The sequence below is a fragment of the Simochromis diagramma genome, unplaced genomic scaffold (assembly GCF_900408965.1).
Source record: "Simochromis diagramma unplaced genomic scaffold, fSimDia1.1 OVJJ01000131.1, whole genome shotgun sequence".
Classification (NCBI taxonomy): domain Eukaryota; kingdom Metazoa; phylum Chordata; class Actinopteri; order Cichliformes; family Cichlidae; genus Simochromis; species Simochromis diagramma.
The window spans coordinates 1,283,227-1,296,411 of NW_024387200.1; the positions used below are offsets into that span (position 1 = coordinate 1,283,227).

The 13,185-nt window shown below is 37.5% G+C and overlaps 1 protein-coding gene across 1 annotated transcript in view; it reads right to left on the bottom strand.

Moving 5' to 3' along the window:
- Window positions 1–4,160, bottom strand: part of ddr2l (discoidin domain receptor family, member 2, like) — a 38,072-nt gene extending 33,912 nt beyond the window's left edge. Inside the window, exon 1 of the mRNA XM_040050673.1 lies at window positions 3,827–4,160. The gene's annotated coding sequence lies outside the window, so the exon portion shown is untranslated. The remainder of the gene's footprint in view (window positions 1–3,826) is intronic.
- Window positions 4,161–13,185: the final 9,025 nt, after the last annotated feature.

The following is a 13,185-nucleotide window of genomic DNA, read 5'->3' on the forward strand; positions in this document are numbered from 1 at the left end:
AAATACCTGCAGGGGTCGGATAGTCACTGACTCAACTCCAGGCTGATAGAAATAACCTTGTTCTTTGTTTGGGGGTGGGGTACTTCTCACTGTTAATTACTTTTTAGAGAAATCGCTTTATCTACAAAATGTCAGAAAACAGTGTCCTCCATTTGTGTCTAAGTGTCCTAAAATATCAGTTCACTGTAATCTAAACAGCACGTTCTCTCATTAGAGAAGCTGGAAGCAGAGACTGCGTCACATTGTTGGTCGATAAGTAGTTTCCAAATAAACCACTTGTATTATTTACTGTTAGTCATAGATATTCACAAACTGGCAGTATTTAAATCCCTTTCTCACAGTGGGCTCAACTTAAGCCTGTATAATTTATAACATTTGCTGTAAGTCAGGCTGATGAAGTGAGTTTTGCTTTAAGTACCATAACTAACCAAGCTGTGTATTAAACGTTAGTGTCAAACGTTTGTGGTCACCTTCTTTGCAGTTTGCTGGTTATTTGTTGGTTTGCTGATCATTACACTGATTTGGGGACTTTTAAAGGGAGTCCGATTTTATGACTTTGCTCCCTTTCGAGAGCTTTTCAGCAGAATATTTCAGACAATAGAAAGTTTAGTTAGTATCAGTAAATGAAGGCATCGATAAATAGTCTGTATTTTAGGACTTTAGCATCAGTGTACCTAAAAAAAATGCAAAGAAAAAGTTGCTTCATTAATATTTTGACACTAATTTTGGAAACTTGTGCAATGTGTCTGTGAGCTGAACAGCTATATTTTTCCACTACAAAGTAGGTTGGTGCTATAGGTTTTTACTTGCCTGTTTGTTAGAAGGATTACTCAAAAAGTCATGGATGGATTTCTTTCTTCTTCTTCAGAGGTGGGGTTTGGCCCAGCTTAGGACAGATTAACTTTTGGACTTGTTCCAGATCTACACATTTTTGAAAGGTTCCTTTACTACTGAGAGATAAAGCAAATTTAATAACGGGACAAATCAAACTGAAAAAAAACAAAAACAAAAAACTGGGACACATCATCTTGATGAGCTCAAGAAAATCTCATAAACTACCTCCAGATCCTTCTGGACTCGGTTCATGCATGGTGTGGAGGGGATTTTCAGCCTTGCACCGCTCTCCTCTTTCTTGTATTCTGTACTCTCTTATTATTCCAAACATCGGCTGTTGGGGAAATGCATCTAAAGCTCACGCTTATCGAATTTCTAAATCTACATCAAACTAAACTGTCAACAGATGTTCTTTTGCTAAACCCTCAAATGTCTCTTTCTTAAGTTTAGATACTAACACATCCCCGGCAATAACACAGCTTAGATATTATGAAAGCCTGGAATTATTTACAGGCAGGGAACATATAAAATATGTGTCAGATGACTAAAAGAGAGCTGTTAACAACTTAAAAATTTGAAAGGAAAAAAGTTACAGCCATAACTGATGTGGAAACCATGTTTTTTCCATTACAACTGTGTCAATATTGTTCAAGAAGACTTTTGACCACTGTGCTGAGACTGGCACCACTGGCTCAGTGTTTAAGACTGTCGCCTGACAGCAACAGGGTCCTGGGTTCAAACCAACCTGGGCAGGGCCTTTGAGTGGGCAGTATGCATGTTCTTCCTGTGGTTTTCTCTGGAAGCGCCAGTTTCTCCTGCCCTACTGCCATTGAAAAACATGTTAGGTTAATGCTGCCTGTGTGAGCCAGTAACACACAAAACATGATTCTTAATATTAAAACCTCTTCCTGGTTAAAGGAATAAGATAACAGCGCAGTAAATAAGAACACCATGACCTTGATTTATTAATTTTCAACATTAAGTGGCAAAAATACTTGGTAAATGTAGTATCATCATCATTTTTGTCCACAACCTGCATGTTTTTGGTCATATTTGTCCATTTGTGTTTGCATTGTGCTTTTGCATATATTTACTTTTGAGCCACAGATGAAATAAGGTTTGATGATGATCATAGCGATACGGAAAACAAACGTACTGGGGTTTGCACTTCAAGGTCTGCTGCTGTGAGCCATAAGTTCATCCTTGTAACGTGAGCTGACTCAGTGCTGAACATGAAAATAAACCAAACATGATCCCACTGCAGGTGAAGAGGTCAGCAGCAGCACGCACACATGGACCTGCATGCAAATACACTGTACATGCAAAGCTTATAATAACACAGCAGACTACAAACTTTTACACCAAAGTTCTGTAGACGCACCTCTGCATGCAGGACTCTCACAATGCAACCGAAAGTGCTGCTCTCTGATTGGCAAATCCTATGTGTGCTCACTTGAAGCAGTTAACAAGCTGTTCTAAATTAAATGGCAACAGTACCTGCTTCAGTGTGCTGTCTGACTGGTGACATTAACTTACTGTAAACTGCAAACACATGCAATGTCTTTGCACACAATGATACACATGATAATGAGCTCTCTCTTTACACGATAACAACATAACCACAGCAGTTCACAGTAAAATATACAGAAGACCTCATTTACTCCTGTATTTAAGCTCTGTGATTTATGCTCACTTTGGTGTAAATACCTGGCTTTGATTAACTTTTCACTTTGGTGCTAAACCTGTTACACATTGTTCCTTTAAAAGGCTTCACAGCTTCTGCCATTAAAGGACTTTTCTAGCTCAGTAATGCATCTGCATATATATTATCAACAGAAATACAAACACAAACTAATGCACAGCGAGCTGTTCTGCACTTGTCTGCATCCTGCAATACTTTATTTCAGTCAACACAAATTGTGCATCCCCATCAACAGCCTATAGAACTTTACCATTTACTTCACTGAAGGGTAAGGAGTCGTTAACCGGTGCTGCAGGGAGGCTGGTGCCAGAAGGTTTTTGGTATTTTTTTCGCTATCATCAAGTCGTTTGCACCACTGGTTGGTATTTCGCATTAGACCAGTAACATATTTTAACCCTGGGGTCCCCTCACCCCTATAGAGTGTGCTAGTACAATTTATAAACATCTAGAACCAGATGAGGTCCAAACACGAATCTACAAGTGAGCCATGAAGTTGGTCAGTTTGTTTAAAAAAAAGCTATCACTAAAGAAGTCATCAGTCATCATCCAGGTTAAAACTCCTTCAGTCTGTGTGAAGCAACCTATTGTCAAATCATTGTGAATATTTGAAATCGTAACAACACAAAAAGATGTAATGAATAAGTATCTAACCAAATCAGAAGACAACAATCGAGCCCCCCTACAGCGCATGGTGTTAAACATAATCTGGAAGAGGGATGATTGTGAAACAGGACAGAACTATACTTCTATCACCTTCTCTTTTAGGGAAAAAAACATTTCTATACCTTGAAACTTGAAACACATCATGACCAACTGAACTAAAACATCTAACCTTGTGGGCTTTTTCAATATCGTACTTTTCATCTTCAAGTTTTACGTTAAACAGTTTAGTTTTGCCTTTATGTCCTAAAAGATTAATAGTAATTCACTGACTATTTTATTTCCTGCACATTTTTCTACAGTATTCCCAGGATTTTCAAACTCCTCCTCTCTGTAAACCTAATCACACCTTTGTTTTCTGACATGTCTCTTGTTCGGACGGTAGGATTAGTAGGTCAATTAGTAAATATCTATTTGCAGCTGGTTGCATCATGTCTTGATTATTTTTCCTGCATCTTTCTCAATACAACAAAGAAGAGATATGATGTCCCATCTCATCTAGGCCTCAATGTAAAGAATCTGATTTCTGCCCTGTTACCATCATGCACTTTCATCATCACGAGTTTTCCCGCAGCGTGGATCCTCCGCTCTCAGTCCTTTCAAACCCACAGAAAGTGTCAGCTGTTTTACCTGTCCGCAGTTTCCCTCCGGGTCCACACCAGCAGCGAGCCTCTCTCCGCTTCGATTCGTTTTTCTCAGAGTGCAGTCCGGCTCCTCTTGAGTTTGTTGTCGGAGACAGACGTAGGAGCTCACAGGATCATGGTGGACAAAACTAACGGTGGCTTTACCTCCCGGATGCTTCACTTACGCGACTTTTTACTTTACTTCTTTTGCTCTTATTCTACTTTTAACGCAGCAGTTTGTTGAAAGAAGAAGACATACACCAAGGAGAGAGGGACAGAAAAAAAGTTTCTGTGTATTTACATCACATCCCGTTTCCGAAGAGGCGGAGGAGGAGGAGGAGGAGGAAGGCAATGAGCCCCCTGAGTGTCTGACATCTGAGCCTGGAGGACATGCGCACAAGAGCCCTATGAAGGGGACAACGGAGGGAAGATAGGGCTTTTACATCAACGTGATGTAAAGTGCAACGTGTTATTATGATAGTACTTACACAGAGCTGCACTTTCAGCTAGTTGCTGTTGAATAGCGCCATATTTAGCGGCACAATGGCTACTGAATGCCGCTAAATATCCGAATTACGCTTAGTTCACTGTTCGGTCGCACATTAAAAACCTTACAGATCCATTCATTCGATTTATTGATTTTTAAACGCTTGAAAACAAATGAAGTTCAGGAACCAGTTAAAAAACTGCCTTAAATTACCACATGACATGTGTTAGATTATAAGTACTTCATGGTTTTCTCCCCTATTTACATTTACTTGAACATTGCTGGACTTACTGTTTGAAGAAAACATTTTAGTTTACACTAAATAAAGGATAATTAATAATTTAACAATTTTTACCTTAAAAACGTTTACTTTTCTGTTCATTTGGATTTAATATTCAGACTGGTAGTTGCAAGACTTTTGCTGATAAACACCCCAATTTTAAACTTTCAAAAGTCTCAAATATGCTCTAATATTCTTGGAAGTCGTTCTTAATCAGGAGCATTTTACTAATGCACCTGGATTTTTGAAGTTAATATAAACTATTAGCCCGATATTGAACGGTTTAGTGAAAGGGGACATCCCATTGTTTACTTATTGTATTCAGTTGTTTTATAATTTTATTTATAGTTGCACCAACAGTGGAATGTGTGCTTTTTTTCAGTCTGACTGTTTTGGCTTTTATGGTCTTGTACTGCCTTCATGAGCTGAAACAGGGGATGTGCTGCGTGGGATGTTCCCTTCAGGATACTGTGGGCTTTGCTGTTAGGACAGGAGTGCACCGCCGAGGACCTTCTGTGCTGTGCTGATGATGACATAGCCCAGAAGACCATCGACTTTGATCATCATGGATCCTGTTTCCAGTTTAATGAGAAAGGTTGTTACTCTCAACTCAAATGCTGTGTGGTTTGAAAGCATTACAATGTCTGAAAAGAAATATCTAGACAGTCTCGTGAGAACAGCAAAGATCATTGTTGCCACCCTCTCTCCCATGCTGGAGATCTTTACCCACCACTACATCTGCAGGGCTTCCATCATCATCCAGAACACCCTCGCACCCTTATTAAAGCCTGTTTTCCTTCCTACCATCAGGGATAAGATATAGAAGACGAACCAAAACCAAAAACCTTGCGGTTCCTCAACAGCTTCATACCTCAAGCTGTGAAGCTGTGAGAATCTTGACCGTTCTTGCCCCCCATCTCTGTTCACAGAAGCATTTTATATCTGAGTGGACTCTGTGACCCACCTGTGCCTCACAACTTTGTAGCACTTAAAAAACAAAGTTGAATCTTTTTTTATGTTAAACATGCAAAGTAAGTTGTTATCCTACATAAGGACTGTATTTTAACAAACATATGCAGTTATTCTAAAACCACTGTGTGTGTGTGTGTGTGTGTGTGTGTGTGTGTGTGTGTGTTTGTGTGTGTGTGTGTGTGTCTTTTAGCCAGCAGGTGGAAGCAGAGGCTTGCTTATCAGCATCAGCAAACGTACTGAACTTTTAAAATTCTCTGTTACAAGTGGAAGCCTCTCACTGGCAAATATTCTATTCAATCTTGAACAATACACACAAAAAAGGTCAAATGTGCACACATATCATGAAGCAAGAAAGAGAAACACACAATGGAAAAAATGAGTTAAAAATACAGTTAGAAAGATTTTTGTTGAAATGTTTCTTAAAGAAAATAAATATATAATTGGTAAAAATCTGTGTATCATGTGCTCGCAGGTATATGATGCATGTTTCCATAAAAAAATGACATCATTTACACTAAATCCAGCACACTGGGGAGCTAGGACATTATGTTTTTTCATCATCTTTGCATAAAAAAACTTCCATATAAACATTTAATTGTCAGCAAATAGTTTAATGTTATTCTGAGCTTTTTTGTTCAGTAATTTATTCAAGAATACAACATTTTTTTTTAGGTCTTTATAACTTATGGATACAAAAATCTTCTGTAGGTTATGTTTTATTCTCTGCTTGTCTTTCTTTAAACAGCACATCCAGCTGGGGGAGCTGCTGCTTGTTTTTCATTATTTTCCTTAAACTCGTGTTTTGCATTACTTCACACATCACTTCCTCCCTGTGGGTCACCCGGTGTTGACAAGAGTTCCCTCAGTGTGGCGTGACGTAAGAGCTGTGTACACTACAACAAAGATGGCAATTAGAGGGGAATCCGCCACACACTCACACATTATCCTGTTTCTGTCTCTTCAGGGGACGTTCGCTTACATTAAGGTGAATTCTCATTAACCTTATCTAAACCTTACAGTCATGCATTTATAATACAATATATTAAATATTGAATGTAATGTCTACGTAACAAAAGTTTGTTATGTAGACATGGTTTTGTCTCTGTAAATATGTCACAATGTGTGACAATGACTGTGAATTTTTTTTTTTTTCTGATCAAATTCTTAATAAACTAGAAACTAAATTCTCCCCTCTTTTGGTCTTTACCATTAAATTGATTATATTTCCACCCAGTTCATATTAACAAGGTAATACATATTTAAATGCTTAAAACCCAAAACAAACCATGTAACAATGTAAATTCTTATTCAGAGGAAGTATTCACTGTTATGAGTGACAAAAACCCCACATTATTCACAGTTTCCTCACAGTGAAGCTCATCCTGATGACACGCAGAGTAAGGAGGGACCTCTTAGTCTCACATTCATGAGCTTCCTAGTCTATGTGAATTATGTTTCATTTCCAACATAAATCTGCTTGTTCTTATTTATGAGTAAAAAAATTTTTTATATCCAACATATCACTAAAAATCACTGATTTTGTGACTTGGGTGCAACAACTGATCGATGACTCTTCTGGCTGTACAAGATAGAAGTGTATGAGAAAAGGTCTTTACTGCTCACTTGATCTACAACCCCAGCAGTCCTGATGATGTGAAGGAGGATAAAGCAGGGTGTGATTTATGGAGGGTCTTTCTATGACTTCTTGTCTCAATGCAAACCGATATATAATGAATGGGTCTCTCAGGGGCTAGTCCAAAAATGTACATTTGATTAGGAAAACATTCAGTTGTGTTTTTGATAGAAAGTTGTTATTTTGTTTTGGACATGCTCTCATGATTTGATGTGTGAGGCAACAGCTTCCAGTATTTCAATGCTTCTGCAGCTTCTTTTATGGGAATTTATGTTTAACTACAATTCCAACATTTGTTGCTGTTGCAATGTTATATGCGTATAAAATATTGCAATTTTGATATTGTGTTTTGTCTTGCACTACCATATATCTACTTGTAAGAGTGGTAAATGGACTGATTCTTGTATAGAGCTTTTCTACTCTCCTGGAGTACTCAAAGCGCTGTATACAACATGCCTCATCCACCATTTACACCCACTCATACATGCACTTATAAACTCAAGTGCAATCTAACCAACATTCACACACGTTCACACTTTGATGAACGCATCGGAGAGCCACTTGTACTACTTAGTAGCTTACATGCAGACTGGGGAAGTCAAGGATCGAACCACCAACCTTCCAATCAGTAGCTGGTCTGCTCTACCCCTTTAAAACAGTTACAAAATAACAGCTTCCTCATATTTTCTTGGACCCATAGGCAAGAGACAGACTGAAACCGGAGTCCAGGTGATGACAGAAACTCCTGTAAGTCATCCACAGCAAGCAGGAAATGCCAAACAGCTGTTAATAACCACAACTTAGCAGAGCCGCCTTCATCTTACTGTCTAAACATTTACTTGCTCTGACTCATGCATGTAAACTTTCCCAAATCTGGCTGTAGGAGCAACTCGGTCCTCCATGCAGTAAAACATTATCGTCATTACTTGTTTGTTTCATCATGAGTTTACTCCTCCCCCTCAAATTTAAGAGTCCATCCAGTGCAAGTCATGCTAATGGCCTCAGCTCGGTCACACAGCTGCAGACAGGAAACACTCACAGTTTCCACAGATAAGACTGATGGGCATGTTTCCTGTACTTTCTAAAGCAAATTCATATTTGCTGCATTTTGGCTCTTTGGCTTGTTGTGTATCTTATTCTTATCACCATCTTGTTAGCCCAAAAAAAAATTCCAGCAGCTATTTTTAATGTATGAGTCCCTTTATAATTGCGACAGCTTGGGAAAGTTAAGTTTATATAGGCAAATCACTTCATTAAAGGTCAGAATCAGAAATAAAACAATTATTAATGAAATTAATTAAAACAAAAAGTTTTAATTAGAAGGTAATTTTTCACAGAACAAAATTAGTTTTGCGCTTTTTAAACGTTCTTTTGCTCATACATGAACTACAATGAATAAAAAAACATTACAAGAAAGAAAAGGAAACAAAGTTAGTTGAGCTCTGTTTAACAACAACATTAGAAACTTGTTAAGTATGACCACATGCTGGTGTCATGCTCGTCAGGTTATCTAACAGATGGTCACAGTCCAGCTCGCTGTCGACTGACACAGTTCTTGTCCTTGTTTCTGGTCCTCGCACAAAGGCAGAATTCATGCTGGAGAGGAACAAATGTTCTCGTTAAATGTACAGTAAAAAAATCCAGTTTCTCAGTAAAACGGTGTATGAACCTAAAAGTGTTTGAATAAATAGACACCATCACAGGAGGAATACAAGATGTTTCGTCTAAATCTGCTTTTTCTTAAATGCACCGATTTGTTTTGTTTTCACTCTTTGTACTTTTTCTACATAAAAAAAGACCACCAATCATAGCAGCTTGAAATACAAATCTATGCTAAATGTTATCTGTCTGTAAGTCCTGGAACAAATTTGTGTATGTGGATATGTTCACGCTAATGATAAAATTCAAATTATTTGGACTCAAGTAGACCCTGCTCCTTTAATTCAGTCACATCAGCGCAAACACAGCGATTTAAATTGGTCATCTATATCATTAAAACACTAAATGAGAGAAATGTTGATGGTACTTACGTGTACTTTTTACTATTGTAGGGTCGCTACCTTAAAATATAAAGCGCCTTAAAGTGATTGCTGTACTACATAAATACATTTGAACTGAACTTTGACATGCACCAACCACATAAACTTTCCCAGAAACATCCTGATGGCAGCAGCTATCCCAGTAGTGAAGTTTGCATCGTCTAATGCTTTAAGAGGCCAATGCATTAACCCAGTCTTTAAGTTCCCAATATGCCAGTGTAACTAAGCATGCAGGAAAAACCCAATTGTCACAGATCACTCAACAGCTGATTCAAAAGAAGTCTTCAATTTCAGCAAGATATAAGTCAGTTTTTTATGTTATCCCTCAAGGCGCTTTATATTGTGAGGTAAGACTCTATAATATTAAAAGAAACCTCAGCAATCAGATCAGCCAAAGACAAGAGGATACTGCCTATATGTTGAAGCTATTTCAGTGTTAGAAGAGGAAACACGTGAAAGTGTCACACTGAAACCAGTGTTTTATTTGCCTTAATGGAGTTGCAAGTAGAAATTAAATACGGATTAATTCATGGCGACCTGATTAATTTACTCTACTGCTTACTTTCAATTAAATTCAGCTTACTCCAAATAACTGAAGATTACTGATTTTTTTTAAACATTGTTGAGTATCTTTCAATAAAACAAAATTCCAACTTTAAAAGTGAGACACAAAAAGCGTGATTACATTCACCTTTGGATTTTCCAAGATGCAGCCACCCACAAAGTGTCTATTTAAAAAAAAAAATCTGTTTAGTCACCCCCATATCTCCTGATAAAAACAAGGAGGAGGACAGAGTGCTTATTTTTGGGTTATCAGCCAGGAGACTCCCAGCAGTAGCCGTCACTAATGGATGCATGAGAGCTTCCTGTGGTTTCATTGACTGAATTACGACACACTCTTATCCTCGTGAAAACAAACTTATTGTGATTCATTCAGAAAAACAGAAGCAGAGTGGAGGAGGAGTAGGAGGTCAGACAAAAGCTATCTGGACACATTCCAGTTGGCTGCTGTCACACATGAAGCATGTGGCTTAATAACATCAGTTAATATCAAAAGCATAAGATGATCCATAAAACAATGTGATGGATTAGAAACCGAAAAACAAACAAACAAACAATAAGTTCAAACAAGAGTTCAAAACTTTTGCATAATCATAATTTTGAGTGGGTTTTATCTGTTTTGTAAAACTGATGTAATTCACTTTTTATACCTTTAGAACTTCTCCTCCTAATAACAGTTACGTTCACATGGTTAAAAAAAAAACACACCCTATTCTCATTTAGGTACAAAAGGTATTATAAAGATTAGATAAACTATTGTCCACAGCCTAATCCCATTGTCTGTCTATGCTAAGGCATGAGAAAGAAACTCTTAAATGACGCTACCTGTATGAATTAAACCCTAAACCTACGTATATCATTAACAATGAGAATACACTTTGCCTCATATCATGTGATGTCACTTTTATGACAGCTATCACGGCAGTCCTGGTGAGCTTGACTCAACCACACTCATAGGGCGCTCTAAACGAGGCCATCAGCTGCAGCTGACGATGGCTGATGAGTGGCAGGTGTGGCAGCTTCCAGCGCAGGAACACTTCCGGGTTGCAATCCCTCTGCGACCCAAAACATCTGGGAGTACGAACGTAAATGAATACACACAGTTTTTTATAATACACACAGAGGAAAAAGGAGAGAGAGCAACCAAAGCACCGCACATGGAACATAAACATAAATACAGAAATACATGAGCCCTCGGTCCCTAGACACAGGCCATGGCAGACTGCTTGGTTTAAACATTTTCTAGGCTGTTGAGCAGATCAGAGACAAATGTAACAGAGGACTGTCAAAATGTCAAAAAAAGGGTAAATAAAAAACATCCAAAACATTCATCAGACACGAAAGGCCAAATAGCTTTGTTATTCTTACACTATAATAAGATCCACACGTGTGAAGAGAGATAAAATGGTAAAGAACACAATTAGAAAATGTGTGTCATTATGTGACCCTGCAGTGCTAAAACAAATGGAAAATAAAATATTACCTTTGCAGGGGGATGATAAAATTAAAATACAGAAATCATAAGAATAAATTATCAATGTTTGTACAAAGTGTGGTTCGGGTTAGCTAAGGAGATACATGCAGACACATGCACTCTTAGAAAGGATGTTTAAAAAATGACACAAAACATGTGTTAATTAATTATTAATGAGTTAATTTAACGTATCATGTGCAAAAAAACAGCGTAAATATTTAAAACGCGTAAAAAAGTCAAAACACTTGATATGTTACACAGTTCGACACATTTTGTGTGTTATTTTTAAAATCTAACAACAGCAGGACCTAAAAAGCAGTTCAGTATTTATGTATTGGCCTGTTTTTAGTCAACTAAATTATACAGTAACTATTATATTCTAACTATTTAAACTGAATGAAATAAATATCCAGTTATTGGTCATTTTCACACCCTAACACTCATAATTTTCATCATTTTTAATTTTACTATAAAATGAAACAAGTTTAAATACACGTGGTGGAAAATGAATCAAATTCTGTTCAGCAACATGAAATACTAGTGGCGGGAAGGTGGCGGTCTTTCTTCGCCTGGAATACTCTCAGACCCTACAGTAAGTATTCGTTACTAGCTTAGCTTAATGTAATGAAAATATGTCAGCTTTGTGGAAACTTGGAGTTTTTAGAAAGATTATTTTTATTTGAGAAGTTCTGAGTTTGAGCACAGTTAAGCTAAATAGCTAGCTAACCTTAAAATAGCAGTCGATGCTAACATAGGGGAGACCGGGGATAGTTGTAACATTTTTGACATTTCTGTCTGTAAATTGGAGCTCTTTTAAGGTAGTGGATTCAAAATGTAATGCAAAGTATTTACATGTCTCTGCTATTATATAGTGCAGCTATTTTCTCTGCAGCACAATTACCCATTGCATGGTATGGTCTCAAACACAAAGAGTGAAATGTTACAATTAACCCCATAGTCTGGGTTAGTTGTAACATATCCTGGGGTAAAATGTAACACAATGAAATAAGGGTACTAACAAAATATTAACATGTAATCTTTGTTTATTCAACACATGAATGCACTTAGAGCCATTTATGTAGCTGTGTGTGTGTGTGACAGAATGCAGAAATCTAGCTTTTGAACATATTCCAACCCCCCCAAAAAAGACAAATTATGGAATTTTCTGCAACTGAATATTTCATTAATTTTGGTTGGTCTTCCTTGAGTTTGGCCTCATTGGCTCAGTGGGCATCATAACCTACAACTCTTGCACCAATTTTGAACATAACAATGAAGCTGAAAAAATGTAGTTGTTCACCAGCATCGCAATTCCATTACTTTTTATCATGGCTTACCTTGGTGTGGTTTGCAAAGTGCTTCAGAAAGATGAGGAAATCTTTCTTGCACCCATCCTGATTTATTTCCACTACCAGTACTTCCTGCTGGTCCATCTCTGACACAGAGGTCTGCATAATGTATGTGTGGGAACACAAACAGTGAAGTAATTGTGTTCCCAATGGCATTAACCACATATAGAAATGTGACCAGTGAACCTCTCTCTGCTGATGTCGTTGCCCCAACTTGTTTAATATAAGTTAAAGTAATAGTGTGGTAAGTTGTAACATCTGCATTATTGTTACAACTAACCCAGACTGTTGCTGTTACAACTGACCCAGACTCCTATAGCCATGAACTAGCTAACATTACAGCCAACGGCTAAAACATTAGCACTAAAGACCTACACAGAATATATCCCCATAGACATACAAATAACACAATTCAAGTTTGATGAGTTTAACTGCAAAGCAGATAATGTTATTAGAAATTGAAATAAAGTAGAAAAACTTACTTTTTGGCATACAAATTACTTTTTTTTTCGTGTTAAATTGTCTGTGTTTGACAAAATGTGCTGATTTTTCACATGTGATAGCAGAACTG